Raw genomic sequence first — 22274 nt, forward strand, 5'->3', positions numbered from 1 at the left:
CATATTATTTCCCAGTACTGTAAAAGCGGTAGCAGATTAGACATTTTAAACTTACAGACATTTTTACAATATTTTAAGTATTACAACGTCTAGATTATGTTATAAAAAAAACTACGATCTCGTTATCTTAAAAGCATCAATGTTTTACTGTGAAATTTCCAACAAAATGTTACAATCTTTGTGCATAACAAAATATACTATAATATATAAGTCCATTAAGGTTTTACGACCAAAATACTTCTTGCCAAGATTCAGTCATGTGCATTTTTATGCAGATTAAAACTTTACATAAAACACCACAAGTATAACTTACGGCTAACAATAAAAGTCCTCTCGAAAGGGGTCATTTTTAAAAGTTTCTTCGCCAATAAGGCGCAGTACATAAATGCGTTGCCAAATTTGATCAAGCAATGAAGTCATCATCTAATAAACTTCAACAAATCATATAGTAAAATACAAGCTTTAATGTACCATTAAATATTTAATGAGGCATCAAATTTCAATTTGCTTTGAATAAAGTGCCCCTATATCTTTTGCCATGCAATTCTCGTATATTTTATAAATTTAGAACACGTGTTACATGAAATAGCGATACCCGAGGAGGTTATTTAAACAATAACATTATTTTGTAGACTGAAGGAATATTTTTTGCCTCCTGGAATTATATTCGTTTCCAACTCAATAAAGACTGAATGTCAGACCTGCCGTTAAATGACGTGAAACTTATTCATGTGTTCTGAATTTGATATATTTTCCCATATTAATATTATGAATGTAGAAAAAATCAAACAGACTGTGACACATTTTAATTAATTTTATTATTTATTGTTTAATAAAGCAGGAACTTATACTCCTATTAATTGGAAATATACATTAAAAATATAATTCGGTATTTTTTAATCGTTAATAGACGTAATTAGTGGTAAACAAAAATAACACTACATCCACTACTGTAATATCACCTGAACCTGATAATCTACAATGTCTGCAGTTGAGGTGTTTGGGGGAAATACTGAAAATGTTTCCCGGATTACGTTTACTGAATTTTTGTTTAGATTTTTATTTCCCAAGCGTAAGCTAAGGAAGTTTTGTAATCGAGTCCATTGGACGACGGGCTACTTTCATATTTTCTCGGTGTGTCAGGATTTCCAAAGTACGAACAAATAGGTCTCCGCTTTCCGCCTGTCTGTCTGTCTATCCGTCGACTTTTGCTAGACAGATAACGTGCAGTTTATGAATCCGGGTTGAGATTTTGCCCGAGGAATAAGACAATTCGTTTGTCAGTTGCATGCTATACACTTAATTTAAAATTTCATGTTATACGCTTGCAATTTTGGCATAACATATATTCGTAACTTTAAAAATATAAGTGGATTATTATCAACAACAAGTAAAACCATATATTATCCTGCTCATTAAAAGTAATGTTTACAACCATATTCCGCCGGTTTTTGGAAGAGATAAATAAATGAATTGTTGTTGGTACGTGAATATTTTTCACAACAATCATACTGAAATTTTAAAGTAATCGATTTGGTGTTTCTTACGTTATACCTATATCTAATAAGGTCACCAACAGGCGACAAGCAAAGAAAACGAGAAACGTAACAAGGAATTGAAGATTATGAAAGTTATGCTTTTACAACACCTTTTTAACTATCTTTCGGTAAGTAAAATCTTAAATAAAGATGTGCAATGATTGTTCGTAAACGCAGTGACAAAAGAAACATTTTCTGTTTACTACCAATTAGAATACTCTTGTAAGCTGAATTTCTGAGCTATGCATTATTTAGCTCACAATAGTCACAATCTCTGTGGAGCTAAAACGTCACCGTCGCCTTAAACACCGTTAGGAGTATTTGTTTTTGTAAAATGCAATAAATCTGTATTTTTAAATAAATATGACAAAAACTCGATCAAAGCCAGCATCTAACTCTAAAAGTAACAGTAGTAAATTATCAACCAGTTTCGAATTTACGATACAGTACAATAAAGCACAATATACAATACAATACAGAGTGTTGGCTGAAGGCCATTTGTGTACAACAATTTATCCTCTTCAGTGTAAAATAAATTTGTGGCATTTACAGCACTATGTAAACAGTGACGACAACACTTTGTTAGATGTGACAGTGCATTTTTTAAACAATACCTAACGAATTTATAAATTTTGAGATTAAACATTTTATGGTTATTTCTCATTACTACAGTAGTTCGTATATATGGACCGTCTTCTGGAAAATTTAATAATTTTCTCGATATAGTTAAATATGTCATTAAAACGAAATTCTAAAGTTGTTGGAGCGAGTGGTTTTAATATATATTTTAACGGTACATATCCTTGTTCATTAAAGATTTTAAAGATTAAAGATTCAATAGTTCGTATAACTATAACTATTATACTGTAATTGATAACAGTTGCAAACAAAAGACTTTTTAAGATGAATTCTTGGATAAAGTTGTACATCCTGTATTATCTGAACATGTGGCCGTCATGGTTGGACTTGCAAGTGTTAGAAAGTAAAATTACTGCTTCAGAGTTTATATGAAAGAGAAAATTCAGCCAGCAAGGCAATTTTTTTCCGAATCTTTTAACTGTTTCTCATATGTAATGAGTATATTGACGGTAGAACAAAACCTCATAAGTTTAACATTATAACTGAAAACCTAAATTTAGCGTTTCCGTTGCTTGAAAAAAGAACAGCTTGAATGTAATATAAATAACAAAATAAAAAATGCAGCAGGCTTACTCCATAGTTGAAGCAATTACGGGAAAATCTCCCATTTTATAACAGCTTCTACAATAATTTTCCTAATACTGATTTGATTACGTCAATGTATCAAAAAATAACTATAAAACTACCCCAAACAAAACAAAACAGATTTTTGTAGCGTCGACCTAGTAAAAATAAATCTAACACCGTTGTTTTCAAACCGGATGATTTGAATAATTACTTTGCAACTTTTACAGACAACGTAATTGAAACCGTTCCAGAAGTGCACTCTATTTAACGTTTCAAATTTATCTTTTAACCAAATAAGTAACTGTGTTTCAGTTAAAAATAAAAATTCTTTAACCATTACAACGTCTATTTTAATAGAACTGTATTCTACTAACTGTTATCAATTATCATGAGGAATGACTTCAATAAAGATCATGCGTTATGTGAAAGTCATTCTCAAAAATCTACATATTAAACACAAATCCGTAGGCATATTTTTTGACTTCTTCCTTTGAAACAATAAATCATATTTTCCTTTGTAAAAGGCATAAATGATATAGTGCATGAGGTAATGCATTAATGTGACTATGAGGTCTTATCTTACAGACAAAAAACAAATTAGTTTTAATAAACAATAAAAGTGGTACACACGATTGAAGCAATAATCTAACCAGGTATGCCCCTGGGAAGTGTTCCAAGGCCATTCCTTTTTTCAATGTTATCTGTAATAAGTGATTTTCCAACAACCATTAGTGAATTTAATAATTCCAAAATCATTTTTAATAATACCTTAGAAAGTAAAAATTCTCACTCTTGAGATAGAACATTTATTTTGAAACACTTCCTTCTTATGTATTTTGCAGGTATTTTCATTCTGTAGCAAGTGACAAATTACTCATTCTATAATGTTCAACGAAATATATAGATTGCCATGAATTCAAAACTGTCACTGTCAGATTAAATGCGGCGTCCTAGTTGTTTCGAGACCAAGTTTTAGTTAATTTAATTTTTAAAAAATGAGTGAAAAGTCGAGTGAATCAGATGTGGAATTTGATAATATTCCATCTATAATTATAAATTCTGCAAATAATACATATAATCTAGAACCTCCAGCCACAAAAATCGAGAAATGAATATGAAAAGTATTATGCACTGTTTAGAGACTGGCAACAAGAAAAGAAAACTGATTCCTTTTCCGAAAATGTTTTAATTACATTTTTTGGTAATTTGTCAAAAAAGTGGAAATCATCGACTTTCTGGAAATATTAATATTAAATCACTTTAATATTAATTGTTTAAATAAATAACTTGTTTTGTTCAGATTTAATTGGTTTTTATTCATGCTCTCTGGTCGTGGAGAAAATACAGTCTGTTCGGTTAGAATAAAAGTTCGATTTACTGGTAGTTCGTCACGCTCGCTAACGCTCGCGTTCTGAATCTTCCACTCGTAGATCGAATTTTCATTCTAACCTTGTTACAGAATATACGATTAGGTAGTAATCTTAATTATTCGTAGATGAAGCATTTAATGTAGTTTCTGGTAAGGACACTGCTGTACTTAATAGCTCAGAATATTGGGATAGTAATGAATAAAAACAAAACTGCTATTATACAATTTTATAGACCGTTTCATTATAATAATTTTAATAAGTTTTGCAGTTCTTGATTTATTAACAAAAATTGACTCATACATAAATTTGTTTGAGGCTCCTTGTATAATAAGTAAATGATCAGAAAATTTTGGGCAAGCCCTTACTGTGATAATTATTATTTTAATTTTGTTAATTATTATGAGCAGGCACGACATTGCTCTATTCCAACATTTTAGAGATAATGTGGTGAACCGTTGTTGATTTAAAAAAAAGCGCGTGTAAGAAAAAAACGGCCAAATTTGAAGCCGATGTAGTATAACGCACTCTATAATGGAGACTTATGTCGTATGTTAGTGCTAAAATACTGTTATACTTTGTAAATTTGTTTGCAAAAATTTGGATGTTTAAGGAAAAAACTCGAAGCGGATTCGTACACCACAGGTATAGAGGAGCCTTTCTGTTGCATTTAACGTGCCATTCCCACCCGTCGGGTTTTATGACACGGCCCCGTATAGGAGCATATTTTTGCATAACATTTAATTCATTTTAAAATAGTACCCTTTGAGATGACATCATCAAATTGTTGGTGGGGTTGATTAGCCAAATTCTGCTTAGCGCGTTACTATCTACATGATGTTCCTAATATATATGTACATACACATACAAAATTGGACATTAATCGGTCCGGTAGTTTCGGAGATTATCTGTCTAATAAAAATCGACGCAGACGGTGGACAGACAGATGTACAGACAAACATACCTACCTACGTTTTTTTATACTCTAAAAGTGTCATGAATCATGGCTTAAATTATAAACTACGCGTCAAAAATTAAGGATATTGATGAAAGACATGTTTACTATTAGTTTTTTGATAATTTTCGAAACAATTGAGTAGGCTTAAAATAAATTAATTTCGATATCCCTAACTTTTGACGCGCAGTTTAATTAGTTCGCAATAAAAGGTCATAGATATTACTTCATATTACATTATGAAAGCGAAGGAGATTTTTTTGCTACAACGTCTGAGATTGTTTGCCAAGGCAAAACCGAAATGAAAACTGTCTTCTCTGTCTAGATGCATATTAGATATTATACAGCAGTAAGTTCGTGACAGGCTTAAAATAATATCCTATATTCATGACAAGGATTCTACAACAAAATACGAACTGACAGTAACGTTATAAATTTCAAAACAAAATAAACTAATGTAATGTATGAATTATCAAAAGTATACTATGCTCGTATTATTAAGAGTTTAAGGATGCGACGAAAACTAAATTGCCCTTCAGTTTCACATAAATTAACAGAAATAAATATACTGTTACGTTGAACGAGTGATTGAAATTGGCGTGGATAAAACTCAACAATTTATTTCTTACTAACTATAATTTACACGACTAACTATTGCAGCGATTATGTACAAATATTTCGGCGAATTTCACTGGACGCTGGCCTCTATTTAAACCTATGTGTGCCTCTCGATGGATCCAGAACGTCGCTTCGAGAGTTTTCTGGGCCCGCAATCGAGACTTCCGGTAAGCCGCTCCAGACTTGCCTTTGTGAAACGCCGCGTCGACACAGTCAGCAATGATGACTCACCTATGAAAGCCCTACGTAGGCGTACGACCAGAAAGCTCTCGACGGCCATATGCGTCGTACCGGGGCGGCGTAAGGGTATATTTCGTAACTGTTCAGTTTACCTGAACAGGGGTTTGGGCGTAGCCAATTTGTCCACCCTACTCCCACCCGTTTTAGGGTAGTTTACCTAATTTTTATTATTTCACTCTCTCGGGGAGTCGTCGAGAAGTATCGAGAGGGTAAAGACTTGCCGACCCGAGAGACCGGCAATTTTTATATTATTTGTGCGTTATTAAATAAACCGTGTAACTAAAAGGTGATTTTTATTTCGCGCAAAACATTTTGGTCCTTCGAAACGGATTTCTCGCGGAATTAGTGGTACTGTTCTCGCCTGTATCGTCGATAAAAGCTTCACGTCCAAGACAATCTTGAGCATCGTGGCATCCAACGACGACAGCATCCCCAGAACTTCTGCAACAGCTTCACGTCCAAGGCAATCTTGAGCATCGTGGCATCCAACGACGACATCCACAAAGCGTAGACGACTTCTTCAGCAGCTTCACGTCCAAGGCAATCTTGAGCATCGTGACATCTGACGACAACCAGTAAGTGCAGTTCATTCCTTTTTTCATTAGTCCTGTATTTCGTATCAGTGTCAAGTAGATTATCGTTGGATCATTAGTGAACAATGACTACTGAACAACTTTCTGGTTTAAATATGAGGCGGGGAGCGCTAAAACGCAAATTAACCATGGCTCAAAACTTCATAAACGATTTAAAGTCATCTAAAGAAAGTACAACTTGTTTGTCAATAATACAAGAATATTTGACTAGAACCAGGTCAATGTATGACGAATTTTTCAACATTCAAAGTCAAATTGAGGAACTGGAAATTATTTTAAAACAAACATCTACGGCAGATCAGTGTATCACTTTTGACAAGGAATGTTATACCGTTGTGTGCGAATTAGAGGCATTGGAAGCCAAATATTCAGCCAAATCTGCAAAAAAATATGATATTCCTATCGTTCAAAATAGCGCTGTTAATGTAAAACTGCCAGAATTAACATTTAGAGTAGCAGCAAAATCAACAAATAAAAACAAGAAAAGAAATTTAAATACCAATTCAAAAAGATCGGTAACGTGCCCATATTGTTCCGATCCTCATAATTTATTTTGTTGCGCAAAATTCATTAACCTAATGGTAACAGATAGGTTAAGGATCGTGAGGTCCAAAAAACTATGTTCTAATTGTTTTCAGAACAGTCATAAAGTTACGGAATGTAAATCATCGTATGTCTGTAAAATTTGTAAAGGACATCACAATACGTTGTTACATGTAGACAATCCCGAGCCAAACGAAATACCAAGTACTAATAGTGACAATAATCAAGTCAAATTAGATCAATCCATTGTTCTTAAGGCAAATTCTCAACAAGTTTATTTTATTAAGGTACTTCCAACAGCCCAAGTACAAATTTATGGCAAATTTGGAAATAAACCTCAAGTGCGGCCACTGTTAGATAGCGGCTCCGAATTAAATTTTATTTCAGAGCGAAAATTATTAAATCTTAAATCACAACCGAACGTTTTGTCAATCGCTGGTGTCAACCGTTGTAATACTAGTGCCTCACAATTAGCAAGTATCAAAATTAATTCTAATTACCGACATTATGAATTAAACCTTTCATGTGGTATTTTGCCACAAATCTCGGAATTTTTACCATCCAGGTCATTTTCAATCGCTAATTTAGAATTTCCGCACCACAACAAATCACCAGATCCCGCATTTCATGTCAAAGGGACGATAGATTTATTGTTAGGTGCTCAACCCTTCTTCCAAATTTTACAGCCTAATCGGAGATGTTTGAATAAGGATTTTATTCTACAGGAAACTAAATTCGGTTGGGTAGTGGTTAATGCTCATGGAGATAATCCGGGGGTTGTAAAACAGGGTTCTTCTTATTATGTCCAACCCGTCCTAGAACAGATGGTTGGAAAGTTTTGGCAATTAGATGAATTTAAAACTTCCGTAAAACTTCAATCGGCCGACGAAATCCTATGCGAAAAGAAATTTATGAAGGGTCATAAACGCTTAGAAATGGGAAGGTATTCGGTACCACTTCCGTTCAAGGCGGAAAACCCAAACTTAGGTACTTCTCGGGAAGGGGCCATAAAACGTTCTAAATCTTTAGAATGCAAATTCCGAAAGGACGAGAATTTTAAATTATCCTTTTCGGCAGTAATTACAAACTATTTACAACCAGGTCATGCGGAACAAGTACCTGAAGACGAAATTGATAATCCACGTAGTTATTATTTACCACACCACGGTGTTCTTAAAGAAAGTACCACGAGGCAATTACGTATTTTGTTTGACATATCATTTAGATCATATAATTATAAAAGCTTAAATGACGAGTTATTAATTGGTCCAAAAATCCATTCGTTTTTATATCAAATGTTATTACGTGAAAATATCACACATTCGAATGATCTTAAGGTACTAACAAATATTATTTTCGAAATTGAAGAACGACGTCAGACCGTCTATTCAAAGGCAGTAGTACACAATAAAGGTCAATCACCATCAGATTTATTATTAAGGTACTCATCATTTTCAAAATTAATAAGCGTAGTAGCCTTTTGTTTACGATTTTACAACAGAGTCAAATATAGACAAACTGTAAATAGCGCACTAACTGTAAAGGAAATTGAAAATAATCGCAACGTTATTATTAAAATAGTCCAACAGGAATCATTTCCTGAGGAATTCAAGTGTCTCATAAAAGGTAATGCCTTACCAAAATCTACTCCTTTAATCAAATTAAACCCCTTTCTAGACGATAATTTACTAATTCTAGAAGGGAGGGGTCGTGGAAAAAAGTCTATAAAGGCTTATATTTGTTTGTTTATTTGTTTTGCCACCAAGGCAATTTACCTAGAAATAGTTATCGACTGTACTTCGTCAGCATCAAATTTTAAGGGAGCCAATCGCGGATTACGAGTCATACATTTCGGTGTTATTAAATCTGATGCATTTTATCCCACCTCGGTCACCACACGTTGGTGGAATTTGGGAAGCAAGTATTAAGACCATTAAATATCATGTAAAACGAGTTGTAGGGCAGTCATTGTTCACATATGAAGGAATGTATACCTATTTGACATTGATCGAGGCGTGTCTTAACTCTCAACCTATAACTCCCAGTATCCTCAAATCCCGACGATCTATCCGTACTCACCCCTGGCCATTTTTTTGATCGGTACTGCACTTACGTCACTTACCGAACCTGATGTGGGCGACATCGTCATCGTGCACGAGGATAACGCTCCCCCGTTGTGTTGGTGTCTCGGTCGGGTTGAAATCGTACATCCAGGTCGCGATGGTGAAATAAGGACTGTGTCAGTGCGAACCAGAAACGGGATAGTGCAAAGATCAGTGCGGAAATTGAGCCCATTACCAATGTAATGCGCAATTAGGCTATACATGTGTATATATATTTCATTTTATTATTGTACTCTTGTTAATTTTAATTTAATTCCTGTTGTATGATCTTAGTTGACATGTATTCATTTAATTAGGCATTTTTTGTTTCTTTATTATTATGTATTATTTATCTCAATAAGTAGGTCATCCTTGAAGTTAGTACTTCAACGGGGGGACTATGTTCAGTTTACCTGAACAGGGGTTTGGGCGTAGCCAATTTGTCCACCCTACTCCCACCCGTTTTAGGGTAGTTTACCTAATTTTTATTATTTCACTCTCTCGGGGAGTCGTCGAGAAGTATCGAGAGGGTAAAGACGTGCCGACCCGAGAGACCGGCATTTTATAATTTTTGTGCGATTAAAGAAACCGTGTAACTAAAAGGTGATTTTTATTTCGCGCAAAACAGTAACAATACCTCTTATTACGATAGAGCACGTACAAATATGTGTGTATTAACAGTCTTAAATCGGAAAATTTGTGGTACTGTGATATACTTAGAGATAACGGCTTTCATCGATTACTTTTTAGGTAAGGAATTTTAGACATACAGTTCTTCTAGAAAGAAGAAATAAAATAAATTTTTATGATGAATTGACGCACATTCAGAGCGTTTCATTTACTTTGGTTTGACTCCGTAATTATAATCATCCAGTAATACGGCTTAGTGCCTGTGGGATGATTTAACAATAAAAACATTATTAATAATAATAATATTCGTATTTGCGAATAATCCTGTTGCTGTTCAGCTGGTATATCTAAATGCACACTTAATCACCAATGTAATGTTACTATCTAAATTTGATAAACACATCGTTAATATCTATAACACCGGTGATTTGAACTTCTGGCAACGAATTCATAATATTGTTTTCTAGATGTTGTATATTTAAAATCCCTATTAATATTAATGTACGATCAAAATTGAACGGTTAATAAATGTGTTATGCTCCTGCATGCTGTTGTGTAATGTATTCTATGGCCGAATTAAAAATTTTATGAGGGCAATTTAAAACGCTATCATCCCTGTCATGGCCGGGATTAATAATAATTAACCCAGTCCTCTGTTTTTCACCAGTAATCTCCAAAACATTTTGTTCACGTTTCATATTTTCCTCAACTTGAGTTGCTTTCCGTGCTCACCAATATAAAATCCAAGGTTTCCTCTATTCCCTTGTATCAATACTCGAAAGTTATAGTAGAGGCTCTGTCATAAATCTTTCTAATATCCCATAAACAAGGCAAGAACAAGATAAAACCGATTAGTTATAAAATTTTCAATCTTAAATTTTTGCTGCAGCGGACAATTTTACGACGATATCCTCATAAAACTAAACTGTGCGCGTCTATTTTTTCCATGTTTTTTTACTGTTATTATTCCGTTTCTCCACTACATTGCTGAATCCCAGTCCTTGTTACAAAATATTCTAAATCGGGAGCTGTCGAATTGAACTTTTTCATTTTTTTTCTGGTAGTTTAACATTGCCAGCATTAATACATAGTCATTTTATTGCTAGAATAAATATACGCTCTCAAATTTTCTGTCAAATAGTTATGTAGCAAATGATTTTAAAAATTTAATAACATACGCTCGTAAGTCTAATCCGTAAATTAATTACTGCATCAGTAGTTGATAATAATATTAATAATAATAATAATAATAAGAGAGTTGAGGCGTATATATGTATCAAATTTTGATGTTTGAAATGCAGTGTTACGTTTTGTCTATTGTGGCAAACGATTTTGTATATCTGACAAGTAGTAGTCTATAATAATTTTTGATAATGACTGATGAGTCATCCACCACAAATTTTAGTCAGTTCTTTGAGGCACACCTTTTCCTTCCCGAGCCTAACACCTAGAGTACGAAAACAGGTCTGCCGTTTCTGTCTGTCTGTGTCGATTTTTATTAGTCAGGCAAATTCCGAAATTATTGGACCCATTGATATACCTATGTGTAATGTTGTTGAATGTTACAAATAAAATTATTGAAAGAAAAATAATGAACTGGGTAAGGACTATTTCCGGAGATATGTCATCTTGCATCTCTTCAATAGTAACAGGAATTTAAATAATGAAATATTCTATAAATCAATCTATATATATATTATGTATATATAGTATATATACATATACTGAGACATGGTGTGTAGGTAGGTATTTGACCGAAACATAAATAATTCTCTCAACACAATTCCTCCTTCGTAAAATTACCAATTTTAAAGTGTTCAAAAAATTGTGCAATTAAACCACGAACAAGCGTCAAATAGAAATTAGAAACCTACATTTTCTTATTTCATGCACTATTTCTAGCTATTATACAGAAAATAATAAACTGTACACTGCGATGATATCATTATTGAAGCGATTACAAAATGTCTACGTTGATGGTATCTCCACCACAAAGACTGTACGTACAAGAGTTTTTAAACATAAATAATTTAACATTTTTCTTTGTAGAGGATAAACTTCCGACCTTCTTTTGTTTAGTTTTCGTTTTGTTAATGTCAGAGGAAGATCCTTTACCGACTATTTATTAAAAACTATAAAAATAACAAAATAACAGGACTAAACTGGTATGATGTTAGAGTGGAAACAATTCAATCACTTAATTTGATGAGGGTTCTAATAACTTTTAACAATATTTTTTCATAGTAGATGCATATTCAAGAGAAAGACCGAACATACAATTTATTTTACCGTATTCCTACCGTACGAGTTTAAAACCATGTGTCAACGTGCCCATCAACTAATCTTCGGGTTTTAGCCGTCTCCCTGGACGCGGACACAAATTACAATGTAGGAAATGAGAGAATATAAATTTTCCGTTCAGTTACAATTGCTAAAAATATTATTTTAGAAAAAAGTAAACATGTCTACGACATGTAGGTACATGAACGTTAAGAATTTAGATCTGTAACACATAACGTTTTAATAATTTTGTTCTTTAATATTTTTTTTTTAGTACGACCCTTTCAGTTGTTTAATTGATTCAATACTTTATCACTACTGTATAAGTTATAACGAACAATTGGTAAACATTTCAAATTTCCTCATCCATCTTTTAACTAGTAACCATAACAAACTGACAATAAATGAAACTTGATGCAGCGCTTTAATTAATGTTTTAGATCTAGTAGGCCATGTATTTGACAGTATAAAGAAAATACATACTTAAAAGCATGTTACGTAAGATTTTGAAACGACTGCACCAATTGTAAAATTAGTTGTACCATTTTGAACATCCTTCCAAAAACAAATATGCATGCACAAGCTTAAAACAAGACTGCTAATACACCGCTGGTATATGAACATTAGATTGCACATAATTTACATAGCATTTACTTAGCAAAATTTTGATATAATGTCATCTAATTTTTAGTGGGGATGAACAAACTCTGGTGAACGTTTTACCATCTACTCGATAATTTAATAACTGACATTCCAAACATTCTAGCGAAGCTCAGTTTTTATTACAGTAACGCAATACACGATATTAAAATAGTAAAGGCATATAGTTCTACAAAATAATCAAGAAAATGTTTGTATGATTATGTGTAAGTCTTTCACAGTAATTTTAGAATTCCATACTTCTGTTGTTATTACTTGTTTAATGAATGTTGTTATGCCAGTGTAATTTTTTGTCATACTAACACCTGCATTCTTTTCAGGTTTGTCAATTTTACATCTCTCATGATTACTGTCTATTGCCAGGATCGGTAAGTAATGCAAAATAATCTGATTTTCATGAGATGAGCTTTTACTAATTCCGAACGTACTACTTAACGAAACACAAACTTTACGTTTCCCAGTTTAAGACCTTAGCATCTTGCACCAATGTCGTATGCACTAGTCAAAATGATTCAATAGTAAGTTTTTGAAACATAAACATTGTAAGGAATGAACTTAGTTAACATTAGTAAGATATACGGTATCGGTAGTGAATATATATATATTTTTATGTTTTGGTCGCAAATATTACACACTTATTAACTAAACTAAAGCAGTGGGTGGAAAAAGCTACTTTCCATGATAAGAACCCTGCAGGATACTGTATTACACCCACCATCACTGCCATCATCCCTTTCCTACGAAATACCTTAATTTAGTTTATATCAATAAAAAAATCTAAATAGAAACTGGGCAAATCAATAAAAAACTGTAGACTGCAGATTCGAACTCCTTCTCCTTAGTACCTACATATATGAGGAAAATAGTTCTCGAATAATATAGACAATTACTAAAATATGCTGTACTAATGAGCTCGGTCCAACAAGGTCGAATCTGTATTATTATTTCATATATTTAAATCTTTTAAGGTAATCCCTTTGAAGCTAAAAATTGTACAGGATTTATTAAACAGATAACGGTAGAATATGACATTGAATAAAAAATCAAAAGATCCCCGTCAGGCATTGAAATGTCAGGTGGTATTAGTTGTAGAAATGGTTAAACATCGTTGATAAACAAAATACTTATTTGTGAAGAGAACAGCTGACGTGTTCCCTCCTCACTCAAACGTACAGCGCTGCATGTTTTTTAACTGCCGTTTCATAATCTGCCTCTATTGTTATTTGAACTTTAAAGACTTGTTATAAAAATATAAAAGAGCCAGAATCAAATTTTACTTTTTATTTAAAAACTGGATTTATTTTATTGGCGCTGCTTTAGGAGCGAGAGAACTTATAACAGCATACTTTTAGTTTAGATCTCTTTTTTGTATTTTACTATCTTTCATTTTGTTTTTTTTCAGTTGAATTTTGTACTGTGTGCTCGTCACGATTGTACGTTAGACAGACTTTTCTCTTGTCCAAGCTTACAATATTTTGGCCTGTTAAGTTTAGTCAAGAGTTTGGTCGATTAGTTCTACTGGAGCTACAATAAAATCGTTCTAAATAAATGAGGTATATACTTGTCCGAACTTCATCCAACTTTATAAAGGAGCATTGGAAATACACTTTGAAAAATAAAATTCCAACCATATACCTAAATACAATAATTAAAACGATATAAATATTTAAATTATAAATAATTTATGCATAAAGTACACAAATTAAGGATTTTTCAAAGCTGCAGAAATCACTGAATAGGGCAACTCTAACACAAGTGTTGTTATAGTATGAATTATTTTGTTTCTATTTGGTTATTTAAAATAATGTTTAAACTAATATCTACTCATTTCTAGATATTTAAGAGCATTAAATTTTGGCCCTTTATGTAATTTTTGTCATCAAATGAGCATTTTTCTTGCATTAAATAATTGGTGTACGTTGAGTAATCTCTATTAATATTATTAGTTTAATACATTCAATTAGCAGAATGCAATTTCTGAAATTGTTAATAATGCATACCTATCTTGAACCCTTGGAAAGGTCTACTTCTTTGTTAACAGCATTACCCAAATTACACATTTTATAAACTGGGGAGTACTTAACATAATCTGTACGTAACTTGGAAAGGCAGAACAGTAACGTTTCACGAGACACCGAAAATCTAATACTATGATGAAAAATGATCATCGCTGCTAAGAAGTCAGGATTATCAATAACATTGTTAACTAATTTAAATAGAAGTTGCGCTAAAGATGACATATTTCTTTCACGAAACCCTTTCAAGAACATTTTTTTAAAAGCGCATTCTGCGCAACACCAACAGGAGAGTAAACACCATTAGACCGGAAACATAAAAACTTCAAAAACTTTCGCTGAACTCCCTGAAGCAAATCTATGTAAGAAGCATAAAATGAAGAAACCAGACTACACCAGCATATTCAGTCTTAGGGCGAATAAGTACAACAAAAAGTCTAATTAGAGTCGTTGTATTAGTAAAATCTCTGCAATTACGAATAATATAACCCAAAGTTTTAAAAGCTTTAAGAACAACTTTAGAGATGTGGGTTTTAAATGCCAAATTACTATCAAAGACAACGCTCAAACCGATTACAGTCTCAGGTCTTGAAATTGTGTTACCTTGAAGCTTATAATCAAATAATTTTTTTTTTTAAGTTGAAAGATTTTATAAAGCACTTCTTATAATTTAATACAAGTTTATTATCCCTACACCATATTTCAACTTTGTCTAGGTTTGCTTGCTTGAAAATTTTCACGTCATGAATATAGAGCAAATATTTCACATTCAACTCGGTTACAAGATCATTGATAAAAAGAAGAAACAGAAACGGACCTCTGGGGAACACGAGAACAGGCGCGGATACAGGATTTCGTTTAGGGGAGGGCAATTTTTGTAGTATTTTATCTCCCAGAAATGCGTTCTAAACAAAAAAATTTATAAAATTTTAACTAGTATACCCTCTTTCACATAGCATGGGTGACATTTGGTTGTTTTCGTTACACGTATAGTGTACAGTAGAACCTCGATAATCCGAATTAATTGGGAAAAAGGTGTGTTCGGATTAACGATTTGTTTTACTAATATTAATTCCCAAAATGCCTCTCTGGTATTAAAATAAACTAAATAAATACGATCAAACTGTAGCTCAAAAATGAGTACATTCTACGATTGCATGTCTTGAATATTTTTCTATGTGTACTTTTCTTAACAAATTATGCCATTTTTCCTTTTGTACACCTTAAAAATTAACCTACAGGTTAATCAAAGGAGGAGATATGGTAGGGAAACCTATTAAATCCACAAGCAAATGAGTGAATTTTCCATATTATGAGAGAGCGAGAACTGTCTACTTCAGCGCAAATGCAATTGTCAGAAAATACAGAACAGATACAATTTCATTCAATATCCTAAAGCACTACACACACCACTGTATTGCAATAAACCGAAGCAATCACGAATTTCCTCCTACACCATCACAAATTAAATCCTATATGTCATCGGTTAAATCATAAATAAAACAGCGGTTCGGCACCAACCTATCGGGCGTTGAACATTTCGAAACATCCATTTGCGACGGCAGTCATAAAACTCCTAAATTTGGATCCTATCTATAAAAAAAAATAATCGTTTGAATATCATTAAGAAGCCACCAACAAGTTGTAAAAGTAAAAAACTTAGTGCAATTTTATAGACATATTCATCCACGACGACAATTAGGAACCGAAATTTATTATTCAAAACTGATATAAAATTTTACGTTTGCGAAAAAAGGATAAGTGTAATAAATTATTTTATGACATAGACAATAAAGTTACCCTCCACTTTAATATTTATTAAAAAATTAATGGGAAAAATTGTCCTCTTTTCCTTCTTTAGTTCGCTCTTGTTACTTCGGAAATGATCGTAAAAATGTTTATATCAGTAGAATAAAGAAGTCTGTCCCACTGTATTCATGCTTATAATGTTAATTTAAAAACAAAAATAAGTTTAAAACCTTACCAGTAATTTAGTGAGAGATAGTTCGAAGCACCAGAAATTAAATATCTACAAACACCCAAATAAAAAAATATGTATCAATATTGTAGAAACCACAAGAGTAAATTTTTAACCACTGAATAACAAGGAATGAAGCACCATTTAAACTAGACCGTCTGAGCTAAGCTAGTGATAGTGAAGTACTGTAAAAGAGGATACAACAGATAATTTAATGTTTTCTCTTCATGTCATAGCTCCTAGAATGTGAAAAAATATATATCACATTTCCGTGTCTGTCGTCTGTTGATAATTTTATTAGACTTGGAGAAACATGGCATAGATGGTAAAACGCTCACCAACATTTGTCTCATCATCCTCACTAAATACTATTTGAAATTTTTGAATTTTATTTAAAGATAAAAGAAAGAAAGAATGATTAAATGAGTGTCACATAGTTAATTAATAAAAAATATCGATTAAAATTCCGGTAATATTGTTTAATTATCGTGAGAGAAAAAAATCGCGTTAATCGATTAAGCCAGGACAAAATGTAGCTAAGGATTTTGGATTTTTACAAATTTAAGTTCGATGCTGGACACTCTTGAGTTTAAAGCAATAACCGGAAATTATGTATTCTAGTAGACATCTCGTTCAGAATAAATAAGATTTATGAAGGTTTTAAGCGGGTGGCAATGACCATTGGAGGAAACTCACAAATAAGCTTATCTACGACAACAATGAGTAGCCTTCATGATTTCAGTAGTCATTGTTTTAAAATGAGAGTGGTCAATACTCGTGTAGAAGAATATACATGCATAACAAAAGCAGAGAACCTAGTCGAAAACCCTTCCGAAAGATCACTTTCTGCACTAACACCAACACCAACACATTATTGTTCCCATGATACCGAAAATTTCAACAAACACTCAGCGCGTTTCGACAACTTTTTTGGAGTAATTAAATTATGTATTAATTATTTTCTAATGTGTATTATACCTGCGGTATCCCCTACCATCTTTCTTTTTTTTCCATGGATGTTGAAAATTTCTAATATTCACCAATTGTATTGTTTAATTTAACGTACGGATTAGGGAAGTTACATTACTAACAACCAGATGGGCAGATTTAATTTTTGTTTATTTTAATAATTGTTATAAATTCTTGTTTATTTTAATATTGAAACCGATTGTTGAATTGAAAAAAAATAAAAAAATTTGATTAATTAAGACCTCCATAACTCTCATATTTTCGTTTTGTATGTATCTCATTTTTTAAATGTGTTCGCAATATTTTTTTTTGAGAAATGCTGCGTAATCTCAATGTTGAAGATAATTAAATTATTACTTTAACAATAATTAAACAAATATTCGGGAGAACATCAAGTTTGTTTGGGCAAAGTATAGATAGACAAAGATTTCCAAAGTGTTAAAAGAACTAGTGTCTAATGATCTATTAATTGCTTAGGAAAATTTACATAAAGTTTGGATTGGATGCCTCTAAGGTTTTAGTTACAATGACAGACAAGGTAACTAACTTCGTAAAAGTTATGTATAATTAATGACGAATATTAATGAAGAAACAATGGAAATGTGACAGAGACAATTCAGACTGAGAGGTAGTACACATACATTTTTTATTTACTAACAGCGAAACAGGACTTTCCTTGCCAAATTTTCTCGGTGACTAACTGGTACACTTTATGTGTCTCACATAATTTTATTTTCCGAGCGTAAGCTAAGGATCTCCCGTTTCCGTTTGTCTGTTTGTCTGTCTGTGTCGATTTTTATTAGGGACGTAATCTCCGAAACCACTGTACCGATTGTTATCAAATTATGTATGTGTATTAGGAATATCATGTAGCTCGCTAAACACTAACCAAAATTTGGCTAATCATCCCCACCAACAACTGATGAGGTCATCTCAAAGAATTCTATTTTGAAATGATTTAAATATTGTACAACAATATACTCCTAAGCTTGTGATGTCTGAATCCGCTATGAATTTTTTCCCTTAACGTCAAAATTTTCGCAAAAAAATTAACATAGTATAATAGCATTTTACCAATAGGTGAGAATATGTATTTGCTTTTGGTGATTATAGAAAGAGGCAGGAATGTTTGACGAAATGGAACCAAAAAAAAGAGTGCATCAATCCAGGGACGCACTGATGGAGTTTTCAATTTATCTAAATTAAACACGTATACGAAGTAATTAATTTTCTCTTAAAAAATAATAAAAACCAAAAATATGTTGCATTTGTATTTTTTGACAAAATGATGATTGGATTAATTAAACTAAAAAAAAAATTACCAACTAAAATAACAAGTAAATATTTACTAATGCTAGAGCAGTATTTATTCGATTTAAAATACAAAAAAACAAAAAAAAAATTACTCTTGTGGTATCCTCCCTTGTTCGAGGCCCCACGTTAGGGCGCCAGATTTGTGGTAACTCAGCGGTTTATTAATAATAAGAACAATACAAATCAAAAATAGGGTATGGGTTCTCGAAGTGGCGGCAATTCTCGTCGGGGATGACGGCGGCGATGTATGTAGCATAGGTGCGACCCTGGAGATGACGACGTCGGCGATGCGGCACAGGGGACCTGGAGAGTGCGCCCCTGTAGATGACGACGTCGGCGACGCGGCACAGGAGACCTAGAGAGTGCGACCCTGGAGATGACGACGTCGGCGATGCGGCACAGGGGACCTGGACAGTGCGACCCTGGAGATGACGTCGTTGAAGCGACACAGGGGACCGTAAAACAGTGCAGCCCTGGAGATGACGTCGAAGCAGCGCAGGGGACCGTAAAACAGTGCAGCCCTGGAGATGACGTCGAAGCAGCACAGGGGACCGTAAAACAGTGCAGCCCTGGTGATGATATCGAAGCGGCGCAGGGGACCGTAACACAGTGCAGCCCTGGTGACAACCAGAAGGGGACTTAGACAGTGCAGCCCTTAAGGTGGAGATGGTGGCGTTCCATCTGTGCGGTGCTCACCAGAAGGGGACCGAGACAGTGCAGCCCTTAAGGTGAAGATGGAGGAGTTCTATCTGCCTGAAAAGTGGTCACGGTGGCCCTTTTATAGGCAGGGTTGAGATGCGTGGGAGTACCTGGACAATGAAGTAGCTTCAGGTGGGGTGCGTTCCAGTGGGGGGTGAGCTTGGTGGGGTAGATACCGGCGCTGCCGAGGACAGCGCCCTCGAGAGGGTACTAGCGGAGCGCTTTGAAAACTCCGCTACACTCTTAAATAATAGCGTTATCGCCTTCGGTATCTTTATCCCTATCATTGAATACAGCTATTAGTAGCCTATGGTATCTAAAATGAGTGATATAAAGATCAGTTCTTAAATGGGTAATAGAGCGTTTGAAAACAGCATCAATTGTTGTACCTAATTTAGTCGTTCGAACAGTCAAACCACTAACTATGTCCAACATCAGTGTCTCTTTGAAAAATTGTAGTAATTAAAGACCCTTTATACCTAATTTAGTCGTTGAAACAGTCAAACTCAGAGATAATAGAGATACGACAGCTGGCAAAATTAAGCGCCAATAGTCCGTATGTACTCCGTCCCAGTCACATTCGGGCGCGCTATTTAAATTTATATGAAATACCTGGTTCTTCATAAATGGAAAAATACCAGATTAAGATATAACAATCAATACGTTTATTCGAAAAATTATTATTATTATTATTAGAAAAAATGGAGCAGGGGTCAGAGACTTATTATGCTCCTTCAAATAGATTTCCCTAAGTAGAGTTACTGATCCAGTTTGTTCTTAAACATATTAATAGTTGTCACATTTACAATTTCACTATGAAAATTATTCCATTCATCAAACACCCTGTTAGGAAAGAAAAACCTTCGAACAATAGTTCTAAATGATTGCTTTTTTAATTTGTAAACGTGCCCTCGCAATTGGTTAGCACTCAATTCAAAAAGGGTTTTGAGGTGGCACATATTTGGATTGTGAAAAATCTTGTAAACCAATATCAAGTCTCCCCTCTTCCGTAGTTGTTCCAATGACGATCTTAATCGGGTTTGATAATTTTGTGTTCTACAGCCCAATACCTTTTTTGTAGCCCTTCTTTGAACTTTTTCCAGCAATTCCTTATCCCGCTGTAAAATTGGTGACCACACAACATTGGTATATTCCAAAATTGGCCGTATATACGACTTAAACAATTTCAGAAATGTATCTCGTGAAGGGTGTCTAAATGCATTGAATAACATATAGGATGCAGAATTTGTTCTTCGTGCAACGTAAGCCACTTGATTGGACCAAGATAGATCAGATGTTATTATAACACCTAAATCATTTTGACTATCCACCATCTTTACTGCCTCATTATCTATCATGTAAATGTGTTTGGGGTTGTTGGTACCCAAGTGCAAGACTTTACACTTGCCGTTATTCAACGGAATCAACCAGTCTAAGCACCAACGGTAGACAGTATTTAAATCCGTTTGCAGTTCTCGATAATTTAGAATAGGATTAGCATACAGTTTACAGTCATCAGCATAGAAAACATGATTTGACGAAATTAAATGAAGTAAATCCGATATGTAGAGGATGAAAAGCAGTGGTCCCAATACAGAACCCTGCGGGACACCAGACACAACCACTCGTTCAGAGGATACCGAACGCCCACTCTGACGTAAAACTTACGACCATGAAGAAATGATCTGATCCATTTCAATAGTGGGCCTCCAATCCCAAAATTATCTAATTCAGTAATTAAACGAAGATGCGGTACCCGATCAAAGGCTTTTTCAAAGTCCAGGTAGATCACGTCAACAGGATTCTTGTTATCGATTTGTGAACCCCAATCATCTAAACATTTTAACAAACATGAAGTGACTGACCGACCTGGAACAAAAGCGTGCTGAGTATTCGGAATTAAATTGTGATCAAGGGCCCACCCTCTTAGTTGCTTACAAATCATTCTCTCCAGAATTTTGCAACACACAGATGTGAGACTTATGGGACGATAGTTCGAAGCTAATGTTTCGTCCCCTGTCTTAAAAATAGCTGTAACAGACGCTTTAAGCCAATCCGATGCTAAACGCGAATCGATTAATGACCTTTCCATTATCTGAAGCAACGGTTTTACAATCTCATAGGCACAACTCTTTAACACATTACAAGTAATGTTGTCAGGACCCGACTATCAATTTTTAAAGCTGATAACTCATTTAGTAAATTTTCCTCTGTTAAGATCACATTTTCGAGACACTCCGTGAGACGAGGTGTATTAATTATAGGTAGTACACCTGGTGGTTCAGTAACGTAGACACTTTCAAAGTAATCAGCTAACATGTTCGCAGTTTCCAAATTACTTTCGCTTAAAGATCCGTCACGTCTCCGGATTAGCGGCATTAATACTTTACTCGACATTTTCTGTCGTGCATATTGTATTATCTCTAACATTTTTTTGTACTTTTGTAATGTTTAAAACCTGATTAATAGTAAACTATAAAGTGTCCTAATGTTCTTATCATTACGTGTCATGTAACAACTGAATATATGGCTGTAATTATTATGCTATTGATTTAGCAACATTTTTA

General features: G+C 33.8%; 1 protein-coding gene across 1 annotated transcript in view; it reads left to right on the forward strand.

Annotated features, from left to right (window-relative positions):
• LOC135123728 (uncharacterized) overlaps positions 1-22274 on the forward strand; it is a 498763-nt gene that overhangs the window by 323211 nt on the left and 153278 nt on the right. The window lies entirely within an intron of this gene.

Source organism: Zophobas morio, unplaced genomic scaffold (genome assembly GCF_036711695.1).
Source record: "Zophobas morio isolate AGI-343-1 ecotype UQ-CSIRO unplaced genomic scaffold, CSIRO_AGI_Zmor_V1 ptg000006l, whole genome shotgun sequence".
NCBI classification, from domain to species: domain Eukaryota; kingdom Metazoa; phylum Arthropoda; class Insecta; order Coleoptera; family Tenebrionidae; genus Zophobas; species Zophobas morio.